The following is a 13,891-nucleotide window of genomic DNA, read 5'->3' as shown; positions in this document are numbered from 1 at the left end:
TAAACACCATAGACTAATTTATAGTCATGGCAGACCAGCGTATATAAAAGGTGTGTGTCTTGTTCTTTCACTATTCATTTCACTCTCAAGCCGAGCACAACGATGGAAGAGACTACCCAGATGGAACGTTTCGTCAGAGCTTTGCGAGGGGTCATTAGAAAATTCTCTTCAGACCAGCCGACGGACTACTCTCCTTCCTTTCGAGATAAAAGTCAAGATACTTGCTATATCTGTCAGAAGAAAGGGCATTGGTCTCCAGAGTGTCCAGACCGTCAAAAAAGAAAAAAAACAGGGGCTAAAAAAGACAAAAGTCAAGATACCTGTTATTATTGTAAAGAAAAAGGACATTGGTCTCCAGATTGCCCAAAAAAGAAACAAGAGGAGTCAGAAGAAAAGAAGGATTCTTCAGAAGAAGAGAGGGATTCTTCGGAAGAAGAGAGGGATTCTTCGAAAGAAGAGAGGGATTCTTCAGAGGAAGAAGAGGAAGAAAGAAGACAATTCTATTTAAAAGAAGCAAAGAAACAGGAGAAGAAAAGAAGAAGGGAAGAAAATGAGGAAAAAACGGTGAAGAAATTCAAAAAACAGAGAGACTAAACAAGGAGAAAGAAGAAGTCAATGAACTTTTAATTAAAGTGTTCTGTGGTGAATTGTGAATTGGATTGTAAAAAATGGATAAAAGAATACATGAATGATATAAGGTAAGTGTCTTTGAGTTTTGATTTTAAAATAAGAAGCTACACTCACGCACTCATACACAGACATGTACTATAAGGGTAAAATGGTGTGGTTTTTTTTGTTGATTTTTGAGTTATTGGCAAATTGAAAGGCTATCTCTTTTCGAGAGAAGTGGGTGGCCCTGAAAAGGGCCTTTTTATTTTGGTGTAGGGGTGAGTTTAACCAATCAACTTTAACTGCCTTAAGCCTTTGCCACGGCCGAGGCCTACTTCTGATGATTGGGTTGAAATCACTAAGGGTGGTACGATAGGCTTAGTCACAGGGTTGGCGTGTTTAGCTCGGGAAGGTCGTATTCTCTTCGGTCGTGATAAAGAAGTCTGATACATTTGTTTCAGACTTCTTAACTCCGCTAAAATGTCCAACAGTACCGTAGCCGTTTGATTTTCACCCTCTTGTTTCTTTGCTGCTACTTCTTCTTGCTGTTGTTGCTGTTGTTTTTTTTCTTACCTCTTCTTGTTGCTGTTGCTGTTGCTGTAGGAGAAAAGCTTGTTCCGCTTCCTTTTGTCGTTGCATAAATTTCTCCAATTCTTCTTTCTGTCTCTGTCTAAAATTCTCCACTTGCGGTAATGAAGAAGGTAACGAAGGTTCCGGAACAAATTCTTGCGAGGTAAGAAAATCCACAAAATCCCAATGTACCTCTTCTGAAAGTAAGTCCGGGTTCCCTTGGGCAGTCTCCCCTGCTGGTGCACCCCAATGGATCGTTTTCTGAGTTTCCGTCATGTTGAATCACTGTCGCATAGATTGACTGCACACAAGCGCTAGCGAATCTATATAGACCACGTGACGTCACAGACTGCTCTCTTCGGATTGGATGCGAGCTGACTGAATTTTGTAACGCGTGTTCGGATTGGTGAATGAATTCAATCCGTTTCAATCCTTCCTGTACCTATAAATAAGCGCAGGTCACTGCATTGATTCACCTATTCTCGTCGCTTCAAGATGTGGACCACAGTTGAGTCATCCACCCTTGTGTCTTCCATGATGTTTAGGACGGACATGCTCATGTATGTCAGGTCCAAGTGGACTGTTGTTGATAGGACAGATACTAGTCAATGGATGAGGAGAGTTTACATAGAAAGACAAGGATGTCTCAAGAGGGTACTTGTGTATGGACCGGCAGTTAGAAGGAGTTTAAGAAGAAGAAGAAGAAGATGTGACAGATGCCATCTATGTTAATATTAATATTAACATAAACCCAAAGGCCCTTTTCAGGGCCAGCCATATTTCTCGAAAAGAGATAGCCTTTCAATTGCCTACCCCTTTTTTAAATTTAAATTTAAATTTAAAAAAATTTTTAAAAAAAAAAAATCCCATGTTCAATTCCCTTGAGGCTATAGTGGCCCAAGACTTTTTTCCCATATTCAATTCCCCTTGAGGCTAGAGTAGCCCAAGACTATTTCCCATGTTAAATTCCCCTTGAGGCTATATTTGCCCACGACTTTTCTCCATGTTAAATTTCCACTGAGGCTATATTTGCCCAGGGGTCTCTGTAATGCTAATTCCCATTTAGGCTCTAGTGCCCCACCTTACTACTAACGTCCTTCGTATCATGCTTCTTAGATAACATTCAACAGTTTCGTGTGATTGGTCATGGACCATCATTTTTATTGCAGAAGGATACATACTCTATTGTCATTATTCTTACATTGGTGCCAAGAAAGTATGATTTCATTTTGTATGCAGAACTGGACAAAGATGGTTGTGCTAGCACCATTAGAGAATAAGTTTAGGCCTACAATGTGAAAGGACCGCTGCCAATGTTTTCCTATCGGTTTTTATATTCATACTACGATTTTTGTCATGAGTGATTTTGTGGCAAATCCATTCATAGCTTCCTTTCTTCTGGATGAAAAAAACAAATATTCACGAAATATCCCGGATTTAGAATATTGGGGGTTGTTTATGGGTTCTTTATATCGCGAATCTTAGTTTTTATGGGTTCGTTATATCGCAAATCTTAGTTTATTCCACAAGTTCCGGGGAGGAGGTTAGTGCGACTATAAAGGGGATAATCATAGAAGGAGTATCTATGTTGTGAAGGTATATTTATCGGTCTGGTTTCTCCATCCTTGGCCTGAGTTTTCACTTGTATAAATGCGAATGGTTATGGGCCGTTATTTTGAGAGCTGGTAGCTTCAAAAGTGAAAGTGTCCTCGACCACCTCTTGAGCAGGAAGAAGCTGTTCAGTGCTGCCTTAATGAGAATTCATATGCTGTTCAGGATTATTTCTGCGGATTTTATTTTGAACACTATAAGATAATACAGATTAAAGTATGATATTTCATCATTTTGATTACAAATCGGAGGTAAATCAGCTTTGAAAAGTCGTTGTGAAGTGTAAGAAAGTCAACTTGTGGTACCAGTAGCCTGGTCATTTACAGGCCTTTAGGCAATTTTAAATGGTCCATGTTCCAAAGACATGCTACCTGATCTGGCTTTGTACACCTCGTTATATAAAACAAAACCTATTATTTAAATCATTTGTCAGGTGTTAGTGGTATAAATGTTTGTCATAGTCTGAATAAAAGTGAAAACGCTTAGCATCATTCTAGGCTTTAGGGATTGTTCACAAAAATATAAATAATATATCGTTGGTAGTCAATAGTCATATTCCGATGTATCTCCACGATTATGTTGTTAATAATCTATTTTTTAAAGTAACGAAACAAGATGTACCTGACTAAAATGAACTATTCATTCTATTAGCAGTAGTAACTTGGAAAAGCTAAGACTCGTACAAGTACGCATCGACTACCAGGAATAAAACTGATGTAGGACGATTCCATTTCTAATAGTTAAAACCACTGCAGTCGGAAGATATCCTCTGAACAGGTCGTCAGTTTGTACCATAATCCATGGAAAATCTTCGTACACTCCAACAATGTAGCAGAATAGAGCTATTTTAATTACAGACGCGATTTGTCGTGTTCTTGATCGCCCTATCTGCTAGAAATTAGTCTCTACAATGGCCTTCATTTTTGTACCAGAATCTATTGCAAACTTCGTACACACTGTTCTTGCAGAATGGAATTTTTTCCATTCTAGATGAGATCTCTCATTCCAAGCATTATACTAGACGGTACTTAATGGAAGGTTTGTACAATTCATCTTCATATCAGAGCATTCGTCAAATTGACAAACGCCTGTATAAGTTTACATTTTTTGTTGCTATATTCATTTATGCATCTACATGAGTGAAATTCTTAAGAGACAAAAATTCAGTTAAAGAAAAGAATTCGTTTAAGAAAAAGTAAAAGTATGAAATTATAATTTTTTCTCTGGTTCTCACTAATAAACCAACTATTCTGTAAAGAAAATCGTGTTCTTAAGACAACTCTAATGAAATTAGGTAAACAAAACAAATGTTGGAAGCTGACACAAACAACTGAGGGGAAAAAAATCATCATCAAGTTAAAAACAACTAATTATGCTCAATGAAACTGTGGGGGCCCCGAATGGCCGAGTGGTCAAAAGCGTTCCGGATCAGTGCGATGTCACCTCTGTCTGCGTGGGTTCGAGTCTTAGGCTGGGCTAACGTGGGTGCGTGCGAAAGGTTGCCAGTAGCTTCTCGTGGGTCGGTTGTTCTTCCCGGAGTTTTCCAGGGTTCTTACTCCACCAGATATACTGGCCGCCATGTATAGCCTACATGTACTGAAAATGGCGTTAAACCTTCCAACAACAATAACAATGAAACTAGGGTACATTTTTCACCAAATAGAATATCGTATTAGAATACTGCTAACTTCACTACTAGTGCAAATAAATTACATTTATAATAATTCTGAACGAAAACAGTTTATCTACAACAGAGCTGAAAGAATAATTGACTGGCTAAAGGAACTTACAGACAAAGCGTAGAAGAATTATATTTTTTTCTTATTTCCTTGTAGCCGGGACATAATGGATTTTTTTCTATAACAAGTTAGTTAAAAAAAGTGTCAGTCGCAGAACATTTGATATTCAGAGTGTTCTGTGACCGTTTTTCGTGCAGACAGACAAGAAGTATACTGGCATGCATGCTAATCAAACATGTTGTTGTCAATGGAAGTTACATTCGGTAATTTCACAAAAGTACTTCTTGTCTTTATTTTTTATTCTTTGATAGCACTATCAATTTCGTGTGATAGGTCAAGGTGTACATTCTGTATCGAAAATAAGTGCATACTTTATCTTCAATATTCTGCCTCGTTATTTACATTGCTATCAAGAATTCATGATTCGAGATTAGGTTCAGCAGGCGTACAACGTGCAAATGGTGGTTGCCTATTTCCGACTAAATGCTTTGAAGTGTTTACCATAAATTTCATAATAAAATATTTTGTTGGAAATCGCTCCGTTCATAGCCGCATTCTTCTCCTAGAAAGTAACATATGTGATACAACTGATATTGCGCTATGTATATTATATACCACATATCTCTGGTTTTGATTACCAGAGGTCATTTTGGGATTGAAAATGGCAGACCTTAGGTATTTACACGCGTTTTGGGCGGAGTAGGGGGAACTGTTCTGTCCATAAAGGGGCAAGTCATAGAAGGATCAGCTTTGATGTACCGATCTTTTGACTAATTCGATTTCTCTATTCCTTGGGGAACATTAGGTTTTTGTGATTTGGTGAATTTTAATCTATTATTGCTGTGTGCATTTTGGTTTATAGAGTATACACTCTTGCCCTATATCAGGACTGATAGCAACGTTTGGCTTTCCTGGTGCAAGTTGGTGGATCACCACTGTCTGGTTAATGCTGGTTGTGAGATTGAAATTGTCAAAAGATGAAGAGCCATGACCGATACTCTGTTGCAGGTCAGACTCAGGTTCGGCAAAAAAAAGCAACAGTTGTCAGCAAATAAGAGATCACGAACAGTAACTTTCTGTGATTTCGTTTTCGCCTGTAGCCTCCACGTGTTCAAGCACTTGCCGTCAATCCATAAAACAAATATCTAGTTTACTCTTAAATGGATTTGCAATAATGTCTCCCTTTGTGGCAAGCATTCATTTTTTTTTACTTTATATACGTGGTAAACAACGGAAACCTGCTTTTCCATCAATAAGAGACACTGCGAATCCCTTTGCAAAAGTGGCAAGGTTAAAGGTTATGTCATCTAGTCTTTCTTATGTATACTTACATGTACGTCTGTGCTTTGTGTTTCCTCGTCATTTATTTTTGAAAGGTATGCTAACATTCAAAATACCGCATTTACCCAGCTAAAACAGGCGCATATCATCAGACGTCATGAATTTAGATCTGCTCTCCCATAATGCCCTGACAAATCACAGTCTATGCGTTTGGCTTATAAATATAGGTTATACGGTATGCATTGTCTGATAACTTGTGTGAACGGGTTTGTTGGGTGTCGCCGACCAGTTGATCAATTCGCTGCATTAAAATGAATTTGTAAACCCGCAAAACAGATAGTGCATATGCAATAACGTGATTAATATATATTTTAATTTACAATTAACTTCAGCTACAGACCTCTAACATTACTCTTAGATAGAAATTGCAAATATTTAAATAAGTTTGCTCTTGTTTTCATTATTTACTTAGCATGATTCATAATTTCAATACTGACACATGAATATATATGCTTTTATGAAGCCATAATGTCACGAGGCGCGTACCTTTTGAAAACATTTACTACTTTGCAACAACAACAAAAAACACAATGCTGTACAATTACCTCCTCTGTTACGTATATGGAGCAACATTGGAGAAAATAAAAATCAAAGATAATACGAAATATCCAAAGTTTAGGAGAAATGATTACATTTTATGCCATTCTTGTCAAGGTCGATATATGTGTGCAACATAATAAATCTTCACGGGAACAAGAACAATGTCGATTAAAATTTCCAAGGTTATCGCTTTTACGCTTATACTGCACTATTTGCTAGATGACAGCAGATAATGGCCGAAAGGCGTTTGTACGCTACGTCATTTAGTTTCTGACAGTTATACCACAATAAACGCTTGATTTAGAACTAATAGTTTTTCATTTAACTTGAGGCGAGAAACAGTTTATAAGGAATTAGTTTTTCACTTAACCTTAAGCGAGGATCAAGGATTAAATTACGATCAAAATATCGTGCAATCGCTTGGAATTGCTTTGTTTTATCCAAGAAAAAAGTGACAGATTTCCCCCATTAAGAAGAATTCCGCAGTATGTATTTAGAAAAAAGGTTTGATATGTATGCAGTTGCACAATTAAAATAATGTTTTACAATCCTTGCAGTACATCTGCCTTGCACCAGCATACTAATATTGTCCGAAATATCATAAGCTAGTTTATGCAAGGTCTTAATATGATGAAAATGTATGAGAATTTATTGAACAATATGCCATGTCATTACTGTGCTGATGATCTGGAAAAAAATAAACATCCAAATATTGTCTGGAACTACGTCCAATAATTAGAGTCCAAATTATACTATTACTGCTCTCTCTCTCTCTCTCTCTCTCTCTCTCTCTCTCTTGTGATCGGAGGTGTCTGGTGCACAGCTCGATCGTCCTATTGTGATCAAAGGTTCAAAACTGTACAACAATACATCTGGTCGCATATATTTTGAGATATCACCTATTCGTAATACATAAACAAACACGTCTGAATACGGTTAAAAGAGCACAGTATGAAGTATTGTCTCGATGACTGTATATGGAAAGGAATGCATGAACGGTCATGCTAAGTGAATTTATTAAATAAGTCAAATAGCTTTTATTTTTAGCTAAGTTTGGCGAGCAGACAGTAATACGCAGTTATTATCGGACAAGTTTAATAACTTATTTAGAATGAAAAAAAAATGTAAATCGTATTTGACACAGTGAAAATTACTGATTTTATGTGACGCCAAAGCAAAATAGTACAGTGAAATGACTCCGAAATATATTCGAAAATATTGTACTGAAGTATTGTCATGATGTGATATGCTATATCATGAGGTATTATTAAGTGGAGATGCATATAAAAAATGTATAAGGTATATTAACTTAATTCAGGTGAGGGTCCAGAAATATCGGGAGGTGGGTGAGAGGCTATACAAGTAGGCGAAGAATATGTGAGACAGAACCACCACGGTAGGCATGGAGGCAAAGTCACACGGAAAGTTACTGCATTTTAAGCGTTTCCAGTGTATATTTTAAACTATCTACCCGCAAACAAAACGTACGCTAGTACAACGTTTTGTTTCTAGTGACGGCCGACATCGCCCTTCCACCCCAATTCCCAGATCCGCCACTGTAATTACCACCAATATAATTTTGTGATAAAATCAACTCTTGAAAGCAATACATCTTCCTGAGTCTTCACATCTTTCTAGTCCACACCGGTGACTATTAATGGAGACCATTAATAGTTATCATATTTTGTGGATATTTTCTTTTTCGTTTGCCCGCCAGTATTGCTCATAGCCGTTTATCTAACTCCAAAAGCAGTACACGTAGTTAGTTGTCAAATAATACGGAAGTCAGTGATTTATTATCGTTTTTATACATGAACGAAATGGTTTTATGATATCTTAGAAAATGCGTATCATACCTCTCCAGATAGACGAGGTCATACTAAGCATAATTCACATTCTGTTGTTGTTATGTACTATTCTCTAGCTAAAGTCTCGTCTACATAACTTAAGAAGTATCGACAAGACAGCAGAATATTTGGTTAAATAAAGCCCAGCTTATATACTGATTATTGCCTTTCCATGATTAAATTAATGATATAATGAATCAACAGTATTTAAAAAAATAGTTTTTATGTTAAGTAAGCTATACACGGTCTTATTTCTTACCAATTTTACTGTTTGTATTCGTTGCACAATTACTTGTAGTGTTAGGCCGATAAATCAGTCCTTCCCCCGTGATAATATTGATTTTCGAGTGAGGGGCTGATAACACCTGTTCATTAAAAGCTGCCATTTTCTGCATGCAAATTTAGCTGCACACATCGGTGTACATGTAATACACTTACCGGTATTTCTAGTGGCTGTGCAGCTACCGTCGGCTGAAGGGTTCTTTTCGGTGACATGTATATTACATTTCCTGAGCAAATCTTATGTTTGGTGACTTGTAAATCCACCTGGAATAGCACAACCATCTGTCCTGTTGCCATTCTGAATTTGGCGCTTGATATGGTTGTTACCAATTACCGGTATGTTTCTAAAGTATGAACAGGTAACATCAGACCCACAACATCGTCCATCAGTATCAACACAGGTTTGTGGTGTTGATTTATCATACTAGTGTAATGTTAGATTTACTTTGCATTGTTTTTTTAACCTTTGTCCATAATTGAGGGTATGATTTAGGACCTACCTAACTAATGCCCTTGTGTTATAAACAGCATATAACATAGCTAAGTTTTGTCTATGATTGAAGATTTTATACTTAGATTATAGTTATTTATAAGTAAACTTGTTAACGGATATTTTACCTTGGGAGTTTATAGAAATGATCTTGTTTATGAATTTGATGGAAAAAGTATCCTCATCATTTTCCTCAGATTGTGACTTAGGTTCTTTATATAAGGGATGATTGGAAAGAAATTCTTTATTCATATATTTAGCTACAGTTGTGCTTGGATTTAATTTGATTGGATTTATTTTTTTTAAATTATTCTTTGGAATTACAAGGTGATCATTGTTTATTTTTTAGACTAAATCACTATTTTGTGATATTGTGAATTCATTGAGATACACTTAGAATTATATCGTTGTGATACATCAAGACTGTCCGCATATCACCACTATTCCATGATATTAGTACATCAGCACTGTCAAGATTGGAATTCGTTCTAAACACCACTGGAATTCATTCAGGATACTCTATGCTATTGAACTTGTGATAGAACTTTTAGGACTATTTTAGATTTAAGCATTTTTATAATTTTCACTTTATATTCTAGGGAAATAAATTATTTGTCGAATTTTACTAAGTGTATGGAAATTGATATATTCTATAAGCTCATTACATACCGGTATTCGTCGTTTGCCAGGTATTTATATGGACTGCTGACACTGTCTTTTCTTTTTCCTCTTTTATTGGCCTGATATATATTGAATGATCGGCAAGCGAAACATTTTTCTCGTAATTTCGCTTTTTCATCTCGAACGGTTTTAATCAATGATTTCATGAAGGGATCAATTGTATAACCTAACAATTTTTGACTGTATTTTTCATTTAAAATTCACAAACCATTGTTATTAGACTGAGCTTCATACTTGATTATCACACTGTTTTCTTTACTTTTGTGTGCATTTATTTGCTGGGTTAAAATGTATTTAATCACCCTCCGTGAAAACCATAGGTTTTTGCATATTTGCACTTTTCCCCCAGTCATTAGGTTTGGAATCTTACACAACGCATCGAACAATACTCCAATAAAATATGTTTATTTATAACTTCTTGGCTTATATAACAAATACTATAATTAAACCAAACCCTTATGCAATATTATTTACCTTTTTAGTATCCGAAATGACATAGCAACCATGAAAGATAGATAACGGACTTTTCCGTTGGTGCTAATATTTAGTTTGTTTGTTTCAATTTGCGTCTGAACTCACATCTTGACGTTATGTTATTTAATTTATTGACATTGGAACACAAGTCTTTACTTTCTAGAGAACTGGAGACATTCTCTAGTAAAACAAATTAATAATAAAGTACTGTTAGTTTTATCTTTATCTATCTGGGATGATACAAATTATGAAAAATAATTACAGTGTAATTGTACCGTCTATCATTTTGGTTATTACGACCTCCATATTGAACTTTAAGTAACATGTTCTCAGATATGTATCTCTCTATTTCATTTACTCTAATATATTTAAGTTTTTCTCCATTCCGCTGCTTAACCCTTGTAACATTTCTCACTTATTTATATATATAAAAAGTTCATTTTTGTCTTGTTTGTATAAGCACATTTTATTATTTTATTTGACACAGATGAAGCGTTTCTCATCTTTTTTATCACGTCGTAAAATCCTTTATTTTGTCAACATTTGCAGACAAATCTTTGTTCATGTTTCCACTAAGTGGATCATTTATATCTATTTACAGTGACAAAATATTATATAATTTTAAATAGTAATCTTGTACACGTGGTTTTGGTACTTAAATTGTTGAGCAGCCGTTCAAAGACATCTATATCAATGCTTAATTATTTTAATGCTTTTTCGTTTTTTGGTAAGAGTTATTAATGCTGTGTGTAAGTTTTGTCTCACTTACATTGGTGTCGTTTCAAAATCATTGATGATTTTATTTTGAATTTATTAGAAATAGTTCAGTATATATTTAACTATTTTGCATGTGTGATGGATAGACAGACAGAAAACATACATCAATAGTTTTACTCTATGTGTGGAAAGATGGCAAGGAAGAATTAAACCTTTATTGCGTTTACTGGCAAATAATGCGAACATGGGGAAACGGTAATGTGCATTGAGTCAGATTCATAATCTTTTCGCACTTGTGAATAAGCAGCCGCTCTTAGCATTTGTCACTTTAGGCATTTTTCAAGGATAACATGAAAATAGTTTTATTTTCATCATTGCCTTTAGAAAATCTGAAAACTTACCATACTTCCAATCAACTCTTATTTGCAAAACAAATGACGGCAGAAGTTGTTTTACCCCTATCTTAAGCAGTATTACCGTGAACGTAAAGAAAAAGCATCTTATATATTAGCATCCGATTTTCCTTTTTGATATGAATATAAATCAATGTATTGCAATCCTATATTTCGATATTTGGACTGTCTTAAAGTGCATCATCGTTTTTCATGTCTCTTAACTATATTTTTAAAGTCACACAGATTCAAAACTATTGCTATTTCACAAGAGGTACAAAATCTGATTGAAATAAATGTCTTTGCCAAAGTTAATGCGTGAGGCCGCTCCGTCTTCTGCGTATGTCGTGATCTTAAACATGAAATCTACGCAATTCTCAACAGACATGATGCTATGTAGTTGAAAAACAAATGCAAATAACTAAACATGTTTTGAATTGAAAAAATAAAATGGAATGTTAAATTACTCAATAGTCCTTCAAACTCATTACAAATTTACTGTCGACATGATTCCATAGCTCTTATAACGTAAGAGTAGTATTTAATCAACGATTGTCTTGAATGCGTGAATAACAGCGTGCATTGAACGGAGATACCTTATTATAACGCAAATTCGTAAGAGAACATTTAGATTTGAGACGGGATTCTACGAGATATTTCTTGTGTTGTTCCAAATTAACGTTTTGAAAAAAGAAATTTGTTAATGGCTTGCTGATTTATTTTTTCTACGTTTTGAATCTATTTTAATGTTCTCGTAGCCTTATAAGGGACTGTGATGCCTCCATAAACTATTAGTGGTCTCATGTTGCCTAATTTTGAATTAAAAACCAGCCATGTTTGCAACTCTGCTAGTATTATTCCGCTGCCGCAAAGTATGTTGTACGTCTGTTTATCCTATCCGAACATATGTCTAACTGTCTATTTCCTACTTTGTTTCTGCACACAAACTAGCGTTCTCTATCATCTGCTGTTCCTAATCGTTGTCAGTCCTTTTTTCAGGTCAAAAGTAACAGAGACTGAGAGATTGAGAGAAAGGAACTTGTTTCCATGCACTAAATTCAGTTATGAACCAGATACGTTGTCCATACTTTGTAAATTGCTTCCCTTTTACAACAGAAGGATACGTGTTGGGGTCATAAACTGTAAGATCAATGTCACTGTAATTCTAAACAATGACTAATATACACGTAATATAATTAGTTCCTTATCAACTACTTTGACCATGCTTTGTGTGTTATATTTCAGACAAGAACTATTTTTTATTATTTTGGGTTTAAAAGAAAAAAGTCAAGGTCACAGGTCACAGGAATTGAAATGATTAAAATAACTTACTAAATAATTCCACAAGATTACTTAAGTTCTGTGATATAAGCATTATCTAAACTATCTTCTGGCTTGAGCTAGAAACAGGGAAGACATATTGATTTTGTGGTTACAATGTCCATGGTAAAGGTCAGAGCTCTCTACAAAAACACCTTTAGCCACAATCCATGCTTAAACTTCATGGTCGTGGATGAATTATATTTCAGACGAGAAAGACATCTATCGTTTTAGGATGAATGGGTAAAAGGTCCATGTTCGCCGAGACTATAAGTAAAAAACTGTTTCACAAAAAAGAGTCCTGACCTCTGTGTCTTTTATTTTGACCATATGTTGTGTATGGTTGGCATCTGAGACAAGAAAGGCACCAACTAATAATACGGTATGTATTATTTAGTATTATTAAATAACTAGACTTAGCGACAGAAACACTGTAAATTAGGTGAACGAGTACAACGTGTGTTAGTACCCGAGTATTCAAATGGTGAGATCTTTTTGTATATCACATAAGTGTAATAATTCAATTTACTGCATGGCGGGATAGTAATGTCTCATTCAAGGTAGTCGTGCTTGATTTACAAGATATTTATTTCTCCTTATACTGGATGTAGAAAAAATAACAAATATGAGTAGTTGCTATTTTATATGTATTTACTGCTTACATACACATATAACTGATCATCTGAAGTTTCATAAGTGTATATTCCACCATATTTGTACAATCTTACTAACAAGGCTACGACCCGAAATCTAAGTTTGGACACATGGAAAGCAGTGTTAATAACTACAGTTGCTAAAATAATGCGAACATTTAATCGCATTTTATATAAATACATTTGAGTACCTCAAACATGTTTTATTTCTATAGTTGAAGTAGATGGAGTCTTTATTCAGGAAATTAGGGCGATGGGTCCATCATGCAATAACATATACAACTACTGATTGCATGATAGATCCGATTAGATGACATAGTCTAAAAGAAATTATAGTTTTTGTCACGGTCTGATTTATGCTTTAAAAAATGTGGCGTCCAATTTCGACATACAGTGACTAACCTGAGGACTATTGCCGACATACTTTGACAGAATGTTCCTTTACTTGCCTAATTATACAAGAAACACAGTATGTACTGACAAGCTTGAAACATACAGAAAGGCAGATAGGATATCATAAACATTGTATCATTTCGTTTTCGGTGAGGCCATCACAAATATGGAACATGTCTTTTAGTTATCACTTAATAGAAGCAGACTTTTTGCATATACCTGCCATATAAAT

This window comes from Sinohyriopsis cumingii, chromosome 18 (assembly GCF_028554795.1).
Source record: "Sinohyriopsis cumingii isolate HCF-2022 chromosome 18, ASM2855479v2, whole genome shotgun sequence".
Lineage (NCBI taxonomy): Eukaryota > Metazoa > Mollusca > Bivalvia > Unionida > Unionidae > Sinohyriopsis > Sinohyriopsis cumingii.
Note: the sequence above shows the minus strand (reverse complement) of the source record.